The sequence below is a fragment of the Syngnathus scovelli genome, chromosome 2, assembly GCF_024217435.2.
Source record: "Syngnathus scovelli strain Florida chromosome 2, RoL_Ssco_1.2, whole genome shotgun sequence".
Classification (NCBI taxonomy): domain Eukaryota; kingdom Metazoa; phylum Chordata; class Actinopteri; order Syngnathiformes; family Syngnathidae; genus Syngnathus; species Syngnathus scovelli.
In genome coordinates, this window is record NC_090848.1 from 23,752,217 (window position 1) to 23,768,534 (window position 16,318).

At 35.5% G+C, this 16,318-nt stretch overlaps 1 protein-coding gene across 1 annotated transcript in view; it reads right to left on the reverse strand.

Annotated features, from left to right (window-relative positions):
- Positions 1–16,318, reverse strand: part of LOC125988884 (SRSF protein kinase 3) — a 79,638-nt gene that overhangs the window by 41,284 nt on the left and 22,036 nt on the right. The gene's annotated exons all lie outside the window — the stretch shown is intronic.

Below are 16,318 nucleotides of genomic sequence, written 5' to 3' on the forward strand. Positions count from 1 at the left end.
TGAAATTCACTTATTTCAACACATTCAAATCACATTGGGGACATTCCCAAACTTGCCAAATTCAAAAATTTCACGTTTTCACTTTTAAAATTTGCACAAAATTTTGCAAAATTTCACAAAATTTAGTTTTTCACTTCTAGTTTCTACATTTTTCCACCGATTCAACTCGTTCCAACTTTCAACTGTTCATCTTTTGCCTACCTATTCCACACCTTCCCACTTAGCAAAATTTCCAAATTTTCAATTTTGAAATTCACACCAAATTTTCCCAAAATTTAGTTTTTCCCTTCTAATTTCTACATTTTTCAACCGATTCAACCCATTCCAACTTTATTCACTTTGTTCACCTTATGCTTACCATATTCACCCCCTTCACCCCCACTTCCACAATTCAACCCTTGACCCCCACTTCCAGAGTGGCGGCCATCTTGGATTGACCCTGAAGTGCCCCAATGAACCCGGAATGAACTGGAAGTGCCCCAAATCAAACCGGAATTGACCCCAAATGAACCGGAAGTGACCTCAGGTAAACCGGAAGTGACCCCAAATCAAACCGGAAGTGACCTTTTTAAACCGGAAGTGACCTTTTTCAACCGGAAGTGACCCCAAATAAACCGGAAGTGACCTCAGCTGGACCGGAAGTGCCTCTAATCAAACCGGAAGTGACCTAAATAGACCGGCAGTGACCCAAATCAAACCGGAAGTGACCCCAAATGAACCGGAAGTGACCTCAGGTAAACCGGAAGTGACCACAAATCAAACCGGAAGTGACCTTTTTACACCGGAAGTGACCTTTTTGAACCGGAAGTGACCACAAATAAACCGGAAGTGACCTCAGCTAGACCGGAAGTGCCTCTAATCAAACCGGAAGTGACCCAAATCAAACCGGAAATGACCATATTTCAACATTAAGTGCCCTAATTACCTACATTTGCGCTAACTTTTGCAAATTTTGCCCGATTAAACCCATTTCAACATTTTAACCCCAAAAGTGAACCTCCTGAAGCCGTTTTTTTCCTTTTGTTCCAAATTTCTGAAACTTTTGGTGCAATTTTTTTTCTTTTAATTCCCATTCATTCTCTATTAGGATTCAAGATTTGCTCTAACTTCTACATTTTTTAACCGATTCAACTCGTTCCAACTTTCAACTGTTCCTCTTTTGCCTTCCTATTCCACAACTTCCCACTTACCAAAAATTCTCTACAATTTTGTTTTTCTACTCTAATTTCTACATTTTCAATTTATTCAACCCATTCTACCTTTCAACTGTTCATCATTTTCCTACCTATTCCACAACTTCCCACTTACCCAAAATTCCAAATTTTCAATTTTGAAATTCACACCCAATTTTCCCAAATTTCCTTTTTCCCTTGTAATTTCTACATTTTTCAACCGATTCAACTCTTTTCAACATCATTCTGCAACATTCCCCAAGTAGTTATTCAACCTCTTCACCTTCACACGCAATTTCTTCAGGAATTGCAAATTCTAGTTGTGTGAAGGCGAAGGCCTTCACACATTGTTATTCTACTTTATTATTATTATTATTATTATTATTATTGTGTGAAGGCGAAGGCCTTCACACATTGTTATTCTACTTTATTATTATTATTATTATTATTGTGTGAAGGCGAAGGCCTTCACACATTGTTATTCTACTTTATTATTGTGTGAAGGCGAAGGCCTTCACACATTGTTATTCTACTTTATTATTATTATTATTATTATTATTATTATTATTAAACAACTTATTCCGCCCACTTTTTTGGCACCTAACTAGTCCTACATGCTTCAACCGATTCACCCCGTTCAAACTTTCACACATTCCAAATATTCATGTCATGCTTGCTACCATTTTTTTTGTTGATAACATTTACCGTTTTTGTGTAATTAGCAAATTTGTGACTTTTAAATCCCCATTCATTCTTAATGGCGATTTCAACACGAGCCATTTCCCTGCGTGGGTTCGAATTTTACATGTGTCACATTGGGCGTCTCACCATTACACAAACTCACACGACACTGGCTGCAGTTTTTTTCGTTATAAACATTTGTCATTTTTGCATAATTAGTACATTTGTGGTATAAAATTACGCATTCATTCTTAATGGCGCATTCAACATGAACATTCATCACATTAAGCAAATTCTACCGTTTCATAAAAGGAAACTGATTAGCTCAGTTTGTAACGCGGGCACTTCTTAACTCTAGCCGCATCCCCGAGTGAGTTCGATTCCAACTATGGGTAATGTTTTTTTTCCTTTTTATTCACATTTATTTTAATATTAATTTATTTTCCTTTTTATTCTTCCCGCTTATCATTTATAACGTTTATCATTTGTAACTTTTGTCATTTTCCCATTTATTTTATAATAATTTAATTTCCTTTATATTCTTCCCGATTATCATTTTTAACGTTTATCATTTGTAACTTTTGTCATTTTCCCATTTATTTTATAATAATTTAATTTCCTTTTTATTCTTCCTGCTTATTATTAATGTTTATCATTTGTAACTCTCATCATTTTCCCATTTATTTTATTCATCATTTATTTCCCTTTTTCATTTTTCCTTTCTTTCATTTCGAAAAAAGTAGAATAACAATAGTGCGAAGGTCTTCGCCTTCACACGCAATTTCTCCAGAAATTGCAATTCTAGTTATTATTATTATTATTATTATTATTAAACAACTTATTCCGCCCACTTTTTTGGCACCTAACTAGTCCTACATGCTTCAACCGATTCACCCCGTTCAAACTTTCACACATTCCAAATATTCATGTCATGCTTGCTACCATTTTTTTTGTTGATAACATTTACCGTTTTTGTGTAATTAGCAAATTTGTGACTTTTAAATCCCCATTCATTCTTAATGGGGATTTCAACACGAGCCATTTTCCCGCGTGGGTTCGAATTTTACATGTGTCACATTGGGCGTCTCACCATTACACAAACTCACACGACACTGGCTGCAGTTTTTTTCGTTATAAACATTTGTCATTCTTGCATAATTAGTACATTTGTGGTATAAAATTACGCATTCATTCTTAATGGCGCATTCAACATGAACATTCATCACATTAAGCAAATTCTACCGTTCCACAAAAGGAAACTGATTAGCTCAGTTTGTAACGCGGGCACTTCTTAACTCTAGCCGCATCCCCGAGTGAGTTCGATTCCAACTATGGGTAATGTTTTTTTTCCTTTTTATTCACTGCTTCATATTTTTTACGCTTATGATTTGTAACTTGTCATTTTACCATTTATTTTAATATTAATTTATTTTCCTTTTTATTCTTCCCGCTTATCATTTATAACGTTTATCATTTGTAACTTTTGTCATTTTCCCATTTAATTTATAATAATTTAATTTCCTTTATATTCTTCCCGATTATCATTTTTAACGTTTATCATTTGTAACTTTTGTCATTTTCCCATTTATTTTATAATAATTTAATTTCCTTTTTATTCTTCCCGCTTATTATTAATGTTTATCATTTGTAACTCTCATCATTTTCCCATTTATTTTATTCATCATTTATTTCCCTTTTTCATTTTTCCTTTCTTTCATTTCGAAAAAAGTAGAATAACAATAGTGCGAAGGTCTTCGCCTTCACACGCAATTTCTCCAGAAATTGCAATTCTAGTTATTATTATTATTAAACAACTTATTCCGCCCACTTTTTTGGCACCTAACTAGTCCTACATGCTTCAACCGATTCACCCCGTTCAAACTTTCACACATTCCAAAAATTCATGTCATGCTTGCTACCATTTTTTTTGTTGATAACATTTACCGTTTTTGTGTAATTAGCAAATTTGTGACTTATAATTCCCCATTCATTCTTAATGGCAGTTTCAACACAAGCCATTTCCCTGCGTGGGTTCGAATTTTACATGTGTCACATTGGGCGTCTCACTATTACACAAACTCACATGACACTGGCTGCAGTTTTTTTCGTCATAAACATTTATCGTTTTTGCATAATTAGTACATTTGTGGTGGGAAATTACGCATTCATTCTTAATGGCGCATTCAACATGAACATTCATCACATTAAGCGAATTTCACCACTTTAAAAAGGAAAACCAATTAGCTCAGGTGGTAACGTGGGCACTTCTTAACTCTAGCCATTTCCCCGTGTGAGTTCGATTCCAACTGTGGGTACTGTTTTTTTTCCTTTTTATTCACTGCTTCTTATTTTTTACGCTTATGATTTGTAACTTGTCATTTTACCATTTATTTTAATGATAACCTTTTTATTCTTCCCGCTTATCATTTGTAACTCTCGTCATTTTCCCATTTATTGTGTAAATAATTTTATTTCCTTTATATTCTTCCTGCTTATCATTTTTATCATTTATCATTTGTAACTTTTGTCAATTTCACATTTATTTTATAATAATTTAATTTTCTTTTTATTCTTCCCGCTTATCATTTTTATCATTTATCATTTGTAACTTTTGTCATTTTCCCATTTATTTCATAATAATTTAATTTCCTTTTTATTCTTCCCGCTTAAAGTAGAATAACAATAGTGCGAAGGTCTTCGCCTTCACACGCAATTTCTCCAGAAATTGCAATTCTAGTTGTGTGAAGGCAATGGCCTTCACACATATGTTATTCTACACCATTCTCTATTATTATTATTATTATTATTATTATTATTCTTCTATTTTATTCCCGCCACTTTTTTGTCCCGCTTCTTCTTCCACATAGTTCATCCGATTCACTCCGTTCCACTTTTCACGCGTTCCAAATATTCACGAGATGAGCGCTTCCATTTTTCTCGTTCCGAAAATTTTCCGATTTCGCAAAATTCGCGAACTTACGACAAATTTTTCCCCATTCATTCTTAATGGCAGATTCGACATTTCACATTTACATCATTCCACTTTTTTCTACATTGTTCAACCGATTCAACTCATTCCAACTTTCAACTGTTCATCTTTTGCCTACCTATTCCACAACTTCCCACTTACCAAAAATTCCAAATTTGAAATTCAACCAAATTCTCCAAAATTTCGTTTTTCCACTCTAACTTTTACGTTTTTCAACCGATTCAACCCATTCCAACTTTCAACTGTTCATCTTTTTCTAACTATTCCACAACTTCCAACTTATGAAAAATTCCAAATTTTCAAATTTGGAATTCAACCAAATTCTCAAAAATTTTGTTTTTCTACTCTAATTTCTACATTTTTCAACCGATTCAACTCATTCCAACTTTCAACTGTTCATGTTTTGCCTACCTATTCCACAACTTCCCGTTTACCAAAAATTCCAAATTTGAAATTCAACCAAATCTTTCTAAATTTCGTTTTTCTACTCTAATTTCTACATTGTTCAACCGATTCAACTCATTCCAACTTTCAACTGTTCATCTTTTGCCTATCTACTCCACAACTTCCCACTTACCAAAAATTCCATATTTGAAATTCAACCAAATTCTCCAACATTTTGTTTTTCTACTCTAATTTCTACATTGTTCAACCGATTCAACCCATTCCAACTTTCAACTCTTCATCTTTTGCCTACCTATTCCACAACTTCCGACTTACCAAAAATTCCAAATTTGAAATTCAACCAAAATCTCCAAAATTTCGTTTTTCTACTCTAATTTCTACATTGTTCAACCGATTCAACCCGTTCCAACTTTCAACTCTTCATCTTTTGCCTACCTATTCCACAACTTCCCACTTACCAAAAATTCCAAATTTGAAATTCAACCAAATTCTCAAACATTTGTTTTTTCTTCTCTAATCTTTACATTGTGAAACCGATTCAATCCATTCCAACTTTCAACTTTACATCTTTTGCTTACCTATTTCACAACTTCCCACTTACCAAAAATTCCAAATTTGGAATTCAACCAAATTCTCAAAAATTTTGTTTTTCTACTCTAATTTCTACATTTTTTAACCGATTCAACTCATTCCAACTTTCAACTGTTCATGATTTGCCTACCTATTAAACAACTTCCCGTTTACCAAAAATTCCAAATTTGAAATTCAACCAAATTCTCCAAAATTTCGTTTTTCTAATCTAATTTCTACATTGTTCAACCGATTCAACCCATTCCAACTTTCAACTCTTCATCTTTTGCCTACCTATTCCACAACTTCCCACTTACCAAAAATTCCATATTTGAAATTCAACCAAATTCTCCAACATTTTGTTTTTCTACTCTAATTTCTACATTGTTCAACCGATTCAACCCATTCCAACTTTCAACTCTTCATCTTTGGCCTACCTATTCCACAACTTCCGACTTACCAAAAATTCCAAATTTGAAATTCAACCAAAATCTCCAAAATTTCGTTTTTCTACTGTAATTTCTACATTGTTCAACCGATTCAACCCATTCCAACTTTCAACTCTTCATCTTTTGCCTACCTATTCCACAACTTCCCACTTACCAAAAATTAAAAATTAAAAATTTGAAATTCAACCAAATTCTCAAACATTTTGTTTTTCTACTCTAATCTTTACATTGTGCAACCGATTCAATCCATTCCAACTTTCAACTTTTCATCTTTTGCTTACCTATTTCACAACTTCCCACTTACCAAAAATTCCAAATTTGAAATTCAACCAAATTCTGCAAAATTCCGTTTTTCGACTCTAATTTGTACATTTTTTCAACCGATTCAACCCATTCCAACTTTCAACTCTTCATCTTTTGCCTACGTATTACACAACTTCCCACTTACCAAAAATCCCAAATTTGAAATTCAACCAAATTCTCCAAAATTTCGTTTTTCTACTCTCATTTCTACATTTCTCTACCGATTCAACCCATTCCAACTTTCAACTCTTCATCTTTTGCTTACCTATTCCACAACTTCCCCTTACAAAAAATTCCAAATTTTGAAATTTGAAATTCAACCAAATTCTCCAAAAATGTGTTTTTCTACTCTAATTTTCACATTGTTCAACCGATTCAACTCATTCCAACTTTCAACTCTTCATCTTTTTCCTACCTATTCCCCAAATTTCCACTTGCCATAAATTCCACATTTTAAGATTTTAAACTCAACCAAATTCTCCAAAATTCTGAAATTCCACCAAATTCTCCAAAATTCCGTTTTTCACCTCTATTTTCTACATTTCTCAAGTAATTCAACTCGTTTCAGCATAATTCGCCAGCATTCGCCAAGAAGTGATTCAAAGTCTTCGCCTTCACACGCAATTTCTCCAGAAATTGCATTTTCTAGTTATTATTATTATTCTACTTATTCCGCTCACTTTTTTGACGCTTAACTCCTTCCACATACTTCAACCGATTCACTCCGTTCCACTTTTCACTTATTCCAAATATTCATGACACGGCTGCTTACATTTTTTTTGTTCGAAAAATTTTCCGTTTTCACAAAATTCACGATTTTGTGGCATTTTTTCCCCATTCATTCTTAATGGCAGATTCAACATTTCACATTTTTGTTGTTCCAGTTTGAAATTCACTTATTTCAACACATTCAAATCACATTGGGGACATTCCCAAACTTGCCAAATTCAAAAATTTCACGTTTTCACTTTTAAAATTTGCACAAAATTTTGCAAAATTTCACAAAATTTAGTTTTTCACTTCTAGTTTCTACATTTTTCCACCGATTCAACTCGTTCCAACTTTCAACTGTTCATCTTTTGCCTACCTATTCCACACCTTCCCACTTAGCAAAATTTCCAAATTTTCAATTTTGAAATTCACACCAAATTTTCCCAAAATTTAGTTTTTCCCTTCTAATTTCTACATTTTTCAACCGATTCAACCCATTCCAACTTTATTCACTTTGTTCACCTTATGCTTACCATATTCACCCCCTTCACCCCCACTTCCACAATTCAACCCTTGACCCCCACTTCCAGAGTGGCGGCCATCTTGGATTGACCCTGAAGTGCCCCAATGAACCCGGAATGAACTGGAAGTGCCCCAAATCAAACCGGAATTGACCCCAAATGAACCGGAAGTGACCTCAGGTAAACCGGAAGTGACCCCAAATCAAACCGGAAGTGACCCCAAATCAAACCGGAAGTGACCTTTTTAAACCGGAAGTGACCCAAAATAAACCGGAAGTGACCTCAGCTAGACCGGAAGTGCCTCTAATCAAACCGGAAGTGACCCAAATAGACCGGAAGTGACCCAAATCAAACCGGAAGTGACCATATTTCAACATTAAGTGCCCTAAATACCTACATTTGCGCTAACTTTTGCAAATTTTGCCCGATTAAACCCATTTCAACATTTTAACCCCAAAAGTGAACCTCCTAAAGCTGTTTTTTTCCTTTTGTTCCAAATTTCAAAAAATTTTGGTGCAATTTTTTTTCTTTTAATTCCCATTCATTCTCTATTAGGATTCAAGATTTGCTCTAACTTCTACATTTTTTAACCGATTCAACTGTTTCCAACTTTGAACTGTTCTTCTTTTGCCTTCCTATTCCACAACTACCCACTTACCAAAAATTCTCTACAATTTTGTTTTTCTAATCTAATTTCTACATTTTTCAACTTATTCAACCCATTCGACCTTTCAACTGTTCATCATTTTCCTACCTATTCCACAACTTCCCACTTACCCAAAATTCCAAATTTTCAATTTTGTTACTCACACCCAATTTTCCCAAATTTCCTTTTTCCCTTGTAATTTCTACATTTTTCAACCGATTCAACTCTTTTCAACATCATTCTGCAACATTCCCCAAGTATTTATTCAACCTCTTCACCTTCACACGCAATTTCTTCAGGAATTGCAAATTCTAGTTATTATTATTATTCTACTTATTCCGCTCACTTTTTTGACGCTTAACTCCTTCCACATACTTCAACCGATTCACTCCGTTCCACTTTTCACTTATTCCAAATATTCATGACACGGCTGCTTACATTTTTTTTGTTCGAAAAATTTTCCGTTTTCACAAAATTCACGATTTTGTGGCATTTTTTTCCCCATTCATTCTTAATGGCAGATTCAACATTTCACATTTTTGTTGTTCCAGTTTGAAATTCACTTATTTCAACACATTCAAATCACATTGGGGACATTCCCAAACTTGCCAAATTCAAAAATTTCACGTTTTCACTTTTAAAATTTGCACAAAATTTTGCAAAATTTCACAAAATTTAGTTTTTCACTTCTAGTTTCTACATTTTTCCACCGATTCAACTCGTTCCAACTTTCAACTGTTCATCTTTTGCCTACCTATTCCACACCTTCCCACTTAGCAAAATTTCCAAATTTTCAATTTTGAAATTCACACCAAATTTTCCCAAAATTTAGTTTTTCCCTTCTAATTTCTACATTTTTCAACCGATTCAACCCATTCCAACTTTATTCACTTTGTTCACCTTATGCTTACCATATTCACCCCCTTCACCCCCACTTCCACAATTCAACCCTTGACCCCCACTTCCAGAGTGGCGGCCATCTTGGATTGACCCTGAAGTGCCCCAATGAACCCGGAATGAACTGGAAGTGCCCCAAATCAAACCGGAATTGACCCCAAATGAACCGGAAGTGACCTCAGGTAAACCGGAAGTGACCCCAAATCAAACCGGAAGTGACCCCAAATCAAACCGGAAGTGACCTTTTTCAACCGGAAGTGACCTTTTTCAACCGGAAGTGACCCCAAATAAACCGGAAGTGACCTCAGCTGGACCGGAAGTGCCTCTAATCAAACCGGAAGTGACCCAAATCAAACCGGAAATGACCATATTTCAACATTAAGTGCCCTAAATACCTACATTTGCGCTAACTTTTGCAAATTTTGCCCGATTAAACCCATTTCAACATTTTAACCCCAAAAGTGAACCTCCTGAAGCCGTTTCTTTCCTTTTGTTCCAAATTTCAGAAACTTTTGGTGCAATTTTTTTTTCTTTTAATTCCCATTCATTCTCTATTAGGATTCAAGATTTGCTCTAACTTCTACATTTTTTAACCGATTCAACTCGTTCCAACTTTCAACTGTTCCTCTTTTGCCTTCCTATTCCACAACTTCCCACTTACCAAAAATTCTCTACAATTTTGTTTTTCTACTCTAATTTCTACATTTTCAACTTATTCAACCCATTCCACCTTTCAACTGTTCATCATTTTCCTACCTATTCCACAACTTCCCACTTACCCAAAATTCCAAATTTTCAATTTTGAAATTCACACCGAATTTTCCCAAATTTCCTTTTTCCCTTGTAATTTCTACATTTTTCAACCGATTCAACTCTTTTCAACATCATTCTGCAACATTCCCCAAGTATTTATTCAACCTCTTCACCTTCACACGCAATTTCTTCAGGAATTGCAAATTCTAGTTATTATTATTCTACTTATTCCGCTCACTTTTTTGACGCTTAACTCCTTCCACATACTTCAACCGATTCACTCCGTTCCACTTTTCACTTATTCCAAATATTCATGACACGGCTGCTTACATTTTTTTTGTTCGGAAAATTTTCCGTTTTCACAAAATTCACGATTTTGTGGCATTTTTTTCCCCATTCATTCTTAATGGCAGATTCAACATTTCACATTTTTGTTGTTCCAGTTTGAAATTCACTTATTTCAACACATTCAAATCACATTGGGGACATTCCCAAACTTGCCAAATTCAAAAATTTCACGTTTTCACTTTTAAAATTTGCACAAAATTTTGCAAAATTTCACAAAATTTAGTTTTTCACTTCTAGTTTCTACATTTTTCCACCGATTCAACTCGTTCCAACTTTCAACTGTTCATCTTTTGCCTACCTATTCCACACCTTCCCACTTAGCAAAATTTCCAAATTTTCAATTTTGAAATTGACACCAAATTTTCCCCAAATTTAGTTTTTCCCTTCTAATTTCTACATTTTTCAACCGATTCAACCCATTCCAACTTTATTCACTTTGTTCACCTTATGCTTACCATATTCACCCCCTTCACCCCCACTTCCACAATTCAACCCTTGACCCCCACTTCCAGAGTGGCGGCCATCTTGGATTGACCCTGAAGTGCCCCAATGAACCCGGAATGAACTGGAAGTGCCCCAAATCAAACCGGAATTGACCCCAAATGAACCGGAAGTGACCTCAGGTAAACCGGAAGTGACCCCAAATCAAACCGGAAGTGACCCCAAATCAAACCGGAAGTGACCTTTTTCAACCGGAAGTGACCTTTTTCAACCGGAAGTGACCCCAAATAAACCGGAAGTGACCTCAGCTGGACCGGAAGTGCCTCTAATCAAACCGGAAGTGACCCAAATCAAACCGGAAATGACCATATTTCAACATTAAGTGCCCTAAATACCTACATTTGCGCTAACTTTTGCAAATTTTGCCCGATTAAACCCATTTCAACATTTTAACCCCAAAAGTGAACCTCCTGAAGCCGTTTCTTTCCTTTTGTTCCAAATTTCAGAAACTTTTGGTGCAATTTTTTTTTCTTTTAATTCCCATTCATTCTCTATTAGGATTCAAGATTTGCTCTAACTTCTACATTTTTTAACCGATTCAACTCGTTCCAACTTTCAACTGTTCCTCTTTTGCCTTCCTATTCCACAACTTCCCACTTACCAAAAATTCTCTACAATTTTGTTTTTCTACTCTAATTTCTACATTTTCAACTTATTCAACCCATTCCACCTTTCAACTGTTCATCATTTTCCTACCTATTCCACAACTTCCCACTTACCCAAAATTCCAAATTTTCAATTTTGAAATTCACACCCAATTTTCCCAAATTTCCTTTTTCCCTTGTAATTTCTACATTTTTCAACCGATTCAACTCTTTTCAACATCATTCTGCAACATTCCCCAAGTATTTATTCAACCTCTTCACCTTCACACGCAATTTCTTCAGGAATTGCAAATTCTAGTTATTATTCTACTTATTCCGCTCACTTTTTTGACGCTTAACTCCTTCCACATACTTCAACCGATTCACTCCGTTCCACTTTTCACTTATTCCAAATATTCATGACACGGCTGCTTACATTTTTTTTGTTCGAAAAATTTTCCGTTTTCACAAAATTCACGATTTTGTGGCATTTTTTTCCCCATTCATTCTTAATGGCAGATTCAACATTTCACATTTTTGTTGTTCCAGTTTGAAATTCACTTATTTCAACACATTCAAATCACATTGGGGACATTCCCAAACTTGCCAAATTCAAAAATTTCACGTTTTCACTTTTAAAATTTGCACAAAATTTTGCAAAATTTCACAAAATTTAGTTTTTCACTTCTAGTTTCTACATTTTTCCACCGATTCAACTCGTTCCAACTTTCAACTGTTCATCTTTTGCCTACCTATTCCACACCTTCCCACTTAGCAAAATTTCCAAATTTTCAATTTTGAAATTCACACCAAATTTTCCCAAAATTTAGTTTTTCCCTTCTAATTTCTACATTTTTTAACCGATTCAACCCATTCCAACTTTATTCACTTTGTTCACCTTATGCTTACCATATTCACCCCCTTCACCCCCACTTCCACAATTCAACCCTTGACCCCCACTTCCAGAGTGGCGGCCATCTTGGATTGACCCTGAAGTGCCCCAATGAACCCGGAATGAACTGGAAGTGCCCCAAATCAAACCGGAATTGACCCCAAATGAACCGGAAGTGACCTCAGGTAAACCGGAAGTGACCCCAAATCAAACCGGAAGTGACCCCAAATCAAACCGGAAGTGACCTTTTTCAACCGGAAGTGACCTTTTTCAACCGGAAGTGACCCCAAATAAACCGGAAGTGACCTCAGCTGGACCAGAAGTGCCTCTAATCAAACCGGAAGTGACCCAAATCAAACCGGAAATGACCATATTTCAACATTAAGTGCCCTAAATACCTACATTTGCGCTAACTTTTGCAAATTTTGCCCGATTAAACCCATTTCAACATTTTAACCCCAAAAGTGAACCTCCTGAAGCCGTTTCTTTCCTTTTGTTCCAAATTTCAGAAACTTTTGGTGCAATTTTTTTTCTTTTAATTCCCATTCATTCTCTATTAGGATTCAAGATTTGCTCTAACTTCTACATTTTTTAACCGATTCAACTCGTTCCAACTTTCAACTGTTCCTCTTTTGCCTTCCTATTCCACAACTTCCCACTTACCAAAAATTCTCTACAATTTTGTTTTTCTACTCTAATTTCTACATTTTCAACTTATTCAACCCATTCCACCTTTCAACTGTTCATCATTTTCCTACCTATTCCACAACTTCCCACTTACCCAAAATTCCAAATTTTCAATTTTGAAATTCACACCCAATTTTCCCAAATTTCCTTTTTCCCTTGTAATTTCTACATTTTTCAACCGATTCAACTCTTTTCAACATCATTCTGCAACATTCCCCAAGTATTTATTCAACCTCTTCACCTTCACACGCAATTTCTTCAGGAATTGCAAATTCTAGTTATTATTATTATTCTACTTATTCCGCTCACTTTTTTGACGCTTAACTCCTTCCACATACTTCAACCGATTCACTCCGTTCCACTTTTCACTTATTCCAAATATTCATGACACGGCTGCTTACATTTTTTTTGTTCGAAAAATTTTCCGTTTTCACAAAATTCACGATTTTGTGGCATTTTTTTCCCCATTCATTCTTAATGGCAGATTCAACATTTCACATTTTTGTTGTTCCAGTTTGAAATTCACTTATTTCAACACATTCAAATCACATTGGGGACATTCCGAAACTTGCCAAATTCAAAAATGTCACGTTTTCACTTTTAAAATTTGCACAAAATTTTGCAAAATTTCACAAAATTTAGTTTTTCACTTCTAGTTTCTACATTTTTCCACCGATTCAACTCGTTCCAACTTTCAACTGTTCATCTTTTGCCTACCTATTCCACACCTTCCCACTTAGCAAAATTTCCAAATTTTCAATTTTGAAATTCACACCAAATTTTCCAGAAATTTAGTTTTTCCCTTCTAATTTCTACATTTTTCAACCGATTCAACCCATTCCAACTTTATTCACTTTGTTCACCTTATGCTTACCATATTCACCCCCTTCACCCCCACTTCCACAATTCAACCCTTGACCCCCACTTCCAGAGTGGCGGCCATCTTGGCTTGACCCTGAAGTGCCCCAATGAACCCGGAATGAACTGGAAGTGCCCCAAATCAAACCGGAATTGACCCCAAATGAACCGGAAGTGACCTCAGGTAAACCGGAAGTGACCCCAAATCAAACCGGAAGTGACCCCAAATCAAACCGGAAGTGACCTTTTTCAACCGGAAGTGACCTTTCTCAACCGGAAGTGACCCCAAATAAACCGGAAGTGACCTGAGCTAGACCGGAAGTGCCTCTAATCAAACCGGAAGTGACCCAAATCAAACCGGAAATGACCATATTTCAACATTAAGTGCCCTAAATACCTACATTTGCGCTAACTTTTGCAAATTTTGCCCGATTAAACCCATTTCAACATTTTAACCCCAAAAGTGAACCTCCTGAAGCCGTTTCTTTCCTTTTGTTCCAAATTTCAGAAACTTTTGGTGCAATTTTTTTTTCTTTTAATTCCCATTCATTCTTTATTAGGATTCAAGATTTGCTCTAACTTCTACATTTTTTAACCGATTCAACTCGTTCCAACTTTCAACTGTTCCTCTTTTGCCTTCCTATTCCACAACTTCCCACTTACCAAAAATTCTCTACAATTTTGTTTTTCTACTCTAATTTCTACATTTTCAACTTATTCAACCCATTCCACCTTTCAACTGTTCATCATTTTCCTACCTATTCCACAACTTCCCACTTACCCAAAATTCCAAATTTTCAATTTTGAAATTCACACCCAATTTTCCCAAATTTCCTTTTTCCCTTGTAATTTCTACATTTTTCAACCGATTCAACTCTTTTCAACATCATTCTGCAACATTCCCCAAGTATTTATTCAACCTCTTCACCTTCACACGCAATTTCTTCAGGAATTGCAAATTCTAGTTAGTGTGAAGGTGAAGACCTTCACACTATTGTTATTGCTGTCCTTTATTATTATTATTATTATTATTCTACTTATTCCGCTCACTTTTTTGTCCGTTAACTACTTCCACATACTTCAACCGATTCACTCCATTCCACTTTTCACTGATTCCAAATATTCATGACACGGGTGCTTACATTTTTTTCGTTCAAAAAATTTTCCGTTTTCGCAAAATTCACAAAATTCCGGCAAATTCTTCCCCATTCATTCTTAATGGCAGATTCAACATTTCACATTTTTGTTGTTCCAGTTTGAAATTCACTTATTTCAACACATTCAAATCACATTGGGGACATTCCCAAACTTGCCAAATTCAAAAATTTCACGTTTTCACTTTTAAAATTTGCATAAAATTTTGCAAAATTTCACTAAATTTAGTTTTTCACTTCTAATTTCTACATTTTTCCACCGATTCAACTCGTTCCAACTTTCAACTGTTCATCTTTTGCTTACCTATTCCACACCTTCCCACTTAGCAAAATTTCCAAATTTTCAATTTTGAAATTCACACCAAATTTTCCAAAAATTTAGTTTTTCCCTTCTAATTTCTATATTTTTCGACCGATTCAACCCATTCCAACTTTATTCACTTTGTTCACCTTATGTTTACCATATTCACCCCCTTCACCCCCACTTCCACAATTCAACCCTTGACCCCCACTTCCAGAGTGGCGGCCATCTTGGATTGACCCTGAAGTGCCCCAATGTACGCGGAATGAACTGGAAGTGCCCCAAATCAAACCGGGATTGACCCCAAATGAACCGGAAGTGACCTCAGGTAAACCGGAAGTGACCCCAAATAAAACCGGAAGTGACCCCAAATCAAACCGGAAGTGACCCTTTTCAACCGGAAGTGACCTTTATAAACCGGAAGTGACCCCAAATAAACCGGAAGTGACCTCAGCTAGACCGGAAGTGCCTCTAATCAAACCGGAAGTGACCCAAATCAAACCGGAAATGACCATATTTCAACATTAAGTGCCCTAAATACCTACATTTGCGCTAACTTTTGCAAATTTTGCCCGATTAAACCCATTTCAACATTTTAACCCCAAAAGTGAACCTCCTGAAGCCGTTTTTTTCCTTTTGTTCCAAATTTCTGAAACTTTTGGTGCAATTTTTTTTTCTTTGAATTCCCATTCATTCTCTATTAGGATTCAAGATTTGCTCTAACTTCTACATTTTTTAACCGATTCAACTCGTTCCAACCTTCAACTGTTCCTCTTTTGCCTTCCTACATTTTTCAACCGATTCAACTCTTTTTAACATCATTCTGCAACATTCCCCAAGTAGTTATTCAACCTCTTCACCTTCACACGCAATTTCTTCAGGAATTGCAAATTCTA